General features: G+C 48.9%; 1 pseudogene; it reads right to left on the bottom strand.

Moving 5' to 3' along the window:
- Positions 1 to 446: 446 nt before the first annotated feature.
- LOC146172170 (spastin pseudogene) lies at positions 447 to 2,259 on the bottom strand (annotated as a pseudogene).
- Positions 2,260 to 6,105: the final 3,846 nt, after the last annotated feature.

Raw genomic sequence — 6,105 nt, 5'->3', positions numbered from 1 at the left:
TGCGTAGCGAATTCACTCGCCCAAAAAACGCTGCCGTGTATATTCCACGCCCATTCGGTGGCCTCGAGTATACTTTGGCGGCTCACGCTCGCGTTTTGATCAGGGATTAGGCGTTGATTCTACTTTTTTACGTATATTAGCGCTGAAAGCATTCGCCGTCGACGCGGTGCACAGAGTCGGCTTTGCATTTCGAGAAAGTTTTTGCTCGGCGGCCGATCTCGGGAAGACTCGGTCACCGACAGTCGGCAGACTGGTTTTGTCGGTGTCCCCGGCCTCAAAGCCTGTCACACTGGGAAGACATTTGTTTTTCGGTCGTGTTGGTGTCGTCGTCGGCCTAGTGTGAAAGCTTGGTTGGCCGCAGACACGCTCGGCCAACGAGTTGGCCGACCTTCGGTGTCGTTGTCGGGTCTGCGTCAGCGTCGTGTCATGCTAGTGTGACAGACCCTTTAGGCATATAACAAGTGAAAAGGTGAGAGCGTTATATTCCAGAGGCAAAGGGCTCTGCGAATATGTTCGAGCCCCACTTCAAAGGTCATAAAATTCTTCAACAGCTTCTCTAGAAGAATCAGCCGGCTGCTTTCATCGGGCAGCATCACATACACTGGTTTTGTGGAGCGCTTCAAAGCCGCGTCGTTCAACCCCTGAGGTCTATTCCCACGCCCATCACAAACACTCGCTCTTCACTGCCAGTGAGAACCCATCAAATTCCACCGTGTTGACCCGTGCTTGTTGTCTATCATCTGGCTCAGCAGAGAATCACTCTCATAAATAATGATAATGCTTGACTGAAGCTACCGTGTAACAGCACAGAGTGCTCGCACCAGCTTCTCACACTTGCCAACATATTCTGAAATTAGATCAGTGATGTTCAGGAACACTGAGCTTGAGTCGTGGGTGACTGCTTTGGTCAGCATGGTCTTGCAATTGCCATGTGGACCAAAGAGCGGCGGGCCCTTGGGCGGTGCTCGCAGGCCAGTGAAGAGCTCTGGTCGGTCTGTGTGCAGGATGACCCTCTCACTAAGCGGCTGATTGGAAACCTCCTGACCAGCAATGTCGCTGAAAAGCACCGCGGGCCATCCGTCCATGACCTCGTTCAGGATCATGTGCGCCAGGCTTGACTCAGCCCCTTTGAGTGTGGACATCGTGATCTTTAGAGTGTGGCCGCCGTGGAATGAGCCGCCGCGTGCACTGGGTCGCGTCAGTGGCATTGTCTGTGTTTGATTCTGGCCCTCGTGATGGTGCTGATCGTTTGACTGCTTCGCCCTCAAGCGCCGCCTGGCTACCATTGCTGTTGCCACTGTGGCAGCATTGGTACATGTCGACCGGATGCCGACCGGTGATGGGGACTTCGCCGTTGTCCGAAGACCGGTTAGTTCGTTTCGTGGCAGATTTTGAACTAGCGCTTGGCCGCCGTGCGTAGCCATGCTTCCTCGTGAACACGCTAGCGTCTGGCTTGTGATATCCACACAAGAAGATGCCTGCAGTGTTAGCGTGGGCGACTTGCAGCACCTGTGCCTGTCATGTCGCGGGTCATTGTTGGAAACACCTCCATTTTCCGCCATCTTCAGCTAAGACGGGCCGTTCTGGTTGGTGGAGGCGGCGTGATGGTCGAGAGCCGTCTTCTGCCACGCCTAACACCTCTGGCCGCCCTATGGCCGAGCCACACCCGCATGCCAGGGCAGGTCGTCGCCTAGGTTCTCCATCGTCACCATGCTCTCTAGAAAATCTAGCCTATCCCTGGGCATCTGCGCATTCTTCCTGATCTTGTTCCTCAGCCTTTGTGGACGCTCCCAGGTGGGGCCTATTCTTTGAGAAAAAGTAGGAATGCACTTCTAGTGTTCAATACTCTTGCGGTACAGGTCAATCTCTAGCTCCTTGAAATCATCATTCTTCTTGTCGTATTAAGTGCCTTGGAGGTGACGTCGAATGCATTTCGTGGTGCTTCTTCTGCCGAATGACCAGATGGGCATCGGAATACCCACTAGCGGCCGCCATCACCTCGGTTCCGTCCGCCGCCGTATGATGGCTCTCCATCATGACGATGCCGCGGCCGCCGCGCAATACGAACCCGAACACCACCCGCACCTGGCTGCACACCCATCGCAGGAGCCAGAAAACCACAAGCACCGGGTGGAAGATCAAACTAACACTCAGTGCGCCCCGGCGACCGGGAGCTCCTGTAGCATCCAGCCTGCTGACGCTATCGTCGGCGACGTAGTTCGCGAAGTTGTTCTGCGTCACGGCAGCACCAGCAGTCATCTGCACGTCGCCATAACAAACCACTTAGGACAGGTAGTAACCGCAGATCCGGACCATGAAAGGAAAATAACAAGCAGAAAAAGATTGGAATGGGGCGCATTTGGCGAGAACTCGTAGATTATGACTACCAGCTTACCGGCATCACTCAAAAGGAAAATATACAACAGCTACTGCTTACTTGTACTCACGTACGAGGCTAAAACGTGGAGGCTAACGAAGAGGGTTATGCTTAAGTGGAGGACAACGCAGTCGGCTATGGCAAAAAATAGGTAGGGGTAACATTAAGAGATAGGAAGCGTGCAGAGTGGGTCAGAGAAATAACTCAAGTTACTAATATGGTGGCAATCATGAAGAAGAAATGGGCATGGGCAGGACATGTAGTGCGAAGAGAGGGTAACCGATGGTTGCTTAGAGTAACAAACTGGATTCCAAGAGAAGGAAAGCGTAGCAGGGGCGGCAGAAAGTTAGATGGGCGGACGACGTAAAGAAGTTCGTAGGGGCCAAATGGATGTAGCTAACACAGGACCAATTGGAGGGATATGGGAAGGGCCTTCACCCTGCACTGGGTATAGTCAGGCTGGTGATGATCATGATAACGAACCATTTGTCACCTATATATATATATATATATATATATATATAATGAGGAGGGGTTTATTGGGGGTTATTCGAAGGACTGGAGACGGCGACTGTGACACAAGACGATCGTAGAGCGAAGCACAATCTCCTCCGATCAAGACAGTCCGAGCTCACAGTGCGCGCGCCAGCTGATCGGCGTCTTCATCGTCGTTAGCGTCGGCGCTGTATTTTCTTCCTTACAATTGCCCCGGCGGAAAGAGGGAGTCATTCTGGCGACTTAAGGCGAGGGTATGACAAGGGGATCGTAGTATGGCTTAAGTCGACTGACGTGAACAACTTCTCGGCCGCGGCGATGGTGGTCCGAATAAGGCTTTGCCGGCTCCACAACGTAGTTAACTGGTGATGTGCGCTCTAATACACGATAAGGGCCATTATACTTTGCAGAGAATTTGGAATCAGCCGGAACGCAGAGCCAAAAGAGGGTGTTGATAAGAAAGTCAGCAGTGGGCTTGCCGTGATCGCTCTCATGTCGGCGAAGATCTTGAATGTCCGACGTGAATGAACGAGCCAGCTGACGGCACTGCTCAGCATTACGGGCCACAGCAGAAAGAGAAGTGTACTCTGAACTGTCGGGGTGGTAAGGAAGTATGATGTCCAGTAGACAGGAAGGCTCACGACCGTAGAGGAGAAAGAATGGGGAAAATCCAGTCGTTGCCTGAGACGCTCTGTTATAGGCATAGGTGACGTACGGAAGCACCTGATCCCAATTAGACGCGCCAGAAGAAACGTACATGGCCAGCATGTCACCAAGAGTTCGATTAAGCTTTTCTATGAGGCCATTAGTTTGAGGATGGTAAGCTGTGGTGGTTCGATGTATTATTTTGCAAGTTTCCAGCAGCTCGTGGACCACTTGTTTTAGGAAGACGCGGCCGCGGTCACTGAGAAGTTCACGAGGAGCCCCGTGACGGAGAACGAAGTGACGTATGATAAAGGAGGCGACGTCACGAGCACTAGCCGTAGGCAGGGCTGCAGTCTCCGCTAGCGAGTGAGGTGATCCACGGCGATTATTATCCAACGGTTGCCTGATGTCGAAGATGGAAGAGGGCCATATAGGTCAATTCCGACACGATCGAAGGGTCGCGCTGGACAAGGCAATGGCTGTAATGGGCCGGCGGAGGGCCGCAGAGTAGACTTTCGCTGCTGAAAAGCAGTACAGGACCGAATATAGCGGCGGACAAAGTTGTACATCCCCCGCCAATAGTACCGCTGGCGGAGACGCTCGTATGTCTTCAACAAGCCAGCATGCGCGCTTTCCGGGTCGGTATGGTGATGGGCACAATTTTATTTATTTATTTATTTGAAAATACTGCAGCCCCAAGGGGCTATAGCAGGAGTGGGTACAAAAATGTGGAACAATTCCACGCATACAAAAGTACATACAAGCATTACAAATATAAACGCTAGAAAAACAACATACAATGCTACGACTCAATTGCCGACGCAAAATCAGAGATTGATAGTGCACGAATGTTGCCATCCAAAGAATTCCAACACTCCACAGTGCGCGGAAAAAAACTGTATTTGAAAACGTTAGTGCGGGCAAAAAAAGGTTGGATATTAAGATCGTGATGGCTCCTGGTTGCAGATAGTTTTGAAAACGAGATATGCTTACCCTCTGAAAGGCAATTAGCAGAATGAACTATGGAGGGAAGAAGTTTTAAGGACTCAGTTTTTCGGCGGGATGCAAGCGGGCTTATGTTTAGGGAAGACATCGCAGATGAGGGTGAAAAATGAAAGTCGTAGCGGCGAAAAATAAATCTTACAGCTTTACGTTGCACAGATTCTATTTGATCGATTTCACATTGCTTGTATGGATTCCAGACATTAGAAGCGTATTCAAGAATAGGACGAATTAGAGTTTTGTACATGAGCAATTTTGCTTCTTTAGGAGCATCCCGTACTGTGCGTCGTAAGTAACCTACCTTTTTAAGAGCTTTAGCTGTGATGTAATCGGTGTGTTTTGACCATTGCATATTATGAGAAAAAACGACGCCAAGATATTTATATTCATGAACCCTTTGCAGTGATGCATAGTCGTAAATAGAAGGTGATAGGCGGTTGGTGAAAGACATGACAACTGTTTTGCTGAAACTGATGTTCATCTGCCACGTATTGCACCAGTCACGGAACATACCAAAAGACTCATTCAGAAGGAGGTGATCATTAACAGAGTTGATAGTGTGGTACAGTACGCAATCATCGGCGTATAGACGGATCTTGGAGGTTATACTGTCAGGTAAATCATTAATATAGAGCAAAAATAGCAAAGGGCCAAGGACAGAGCCTTGGGGAACACCTGAGGTAACATCGGCTAAAGAAGAATCGACGGAATGGAAGTGAACAGACTGGGAGCGGTGTGAGAGGAAATCGGCAATCCAATCAGCGAGTTGAGAGTTATTGAGAATTACTTTTAGTTTGCATAACAATTTAGAGTGAGGGACCGTGTCGAAAGCTTTTGAGAAATCGATGAATATAGCATCGATTTGGTTACCGGCGTCTATGCTGAGAAGAATGTCATGTGCAAATTCGGTTAACTGAGTCTCTGTACTAAACCCCTTACGAAACCCGTGTTGAGCTCTGGACAGAAGATTATTTGCTTCAAGAAATTCCATAATGTGTTTATAAATAATGTGCTCTAGGATCTTACATGAATGTGCAGTTAAAGAGATCGGCCTATAGTTAGAAAGCAGTTGTTTGTTGCCGGATTTATAGAGAGGGAGTACATTGGCGAGTTTCCATGACGAAGGGACAATGCCAGTGGAAAGAGATTTTTGAAATATAATTGAGAGATATCGAGATGACCAGAGGGAATAACGTGCTAGGAAGGTGTTTGGGATACAGTCCGGTCCAGCGCATTTTTTTGTGTCAAGGCACAAGATAAGATTTAAAATCCCCGGAGTGCTAACCATGATATCTGAGATAGAATGATCATGATTAGGAAGACTGAAAGGTGGAATCATGTTATTATCACGTGCAAAGACGGAATAAAAGTAGGCATTAAATGCATCAGATATTTGAACAGGGTCAGTCACAATTTCTTCATTAATAACAAATGAGGTGGAGGAAGTGTTTGAGGGTAGAACAGAGCGCCAAAATTTACGAGGGTTATCTCTTAGCAGCCCTTGGAGCTCAACGCGGAAATAGAAATCTTTAGCAGAGTGCATTTTAATTCGAAGTTCATTTTTTGCTGCTTGAAATCGAGCAACA

Source organism: Amblyomma maculatum, unplaced genomic scaffold (assembly GCF_055883805.1).
Source record: "Amblyomma maculatum isolate TAMU_Amacu unplaced genomic scaffold, ASM5588380v1 scaffold_13, whole genome shotgun sequence".
Taxonomy (NCBI): Eukaryota; Metazoa; Arthropoda; class Arachnida; order Ixodida; family Ixodidae; genus Amblyomma; species Amblyomma maculatum.
The sequence above is the reverse complement of the archived record's forward strand: the minus strand, read 5'-3'. Positions and strand labels throughout refer to the sequence as shown.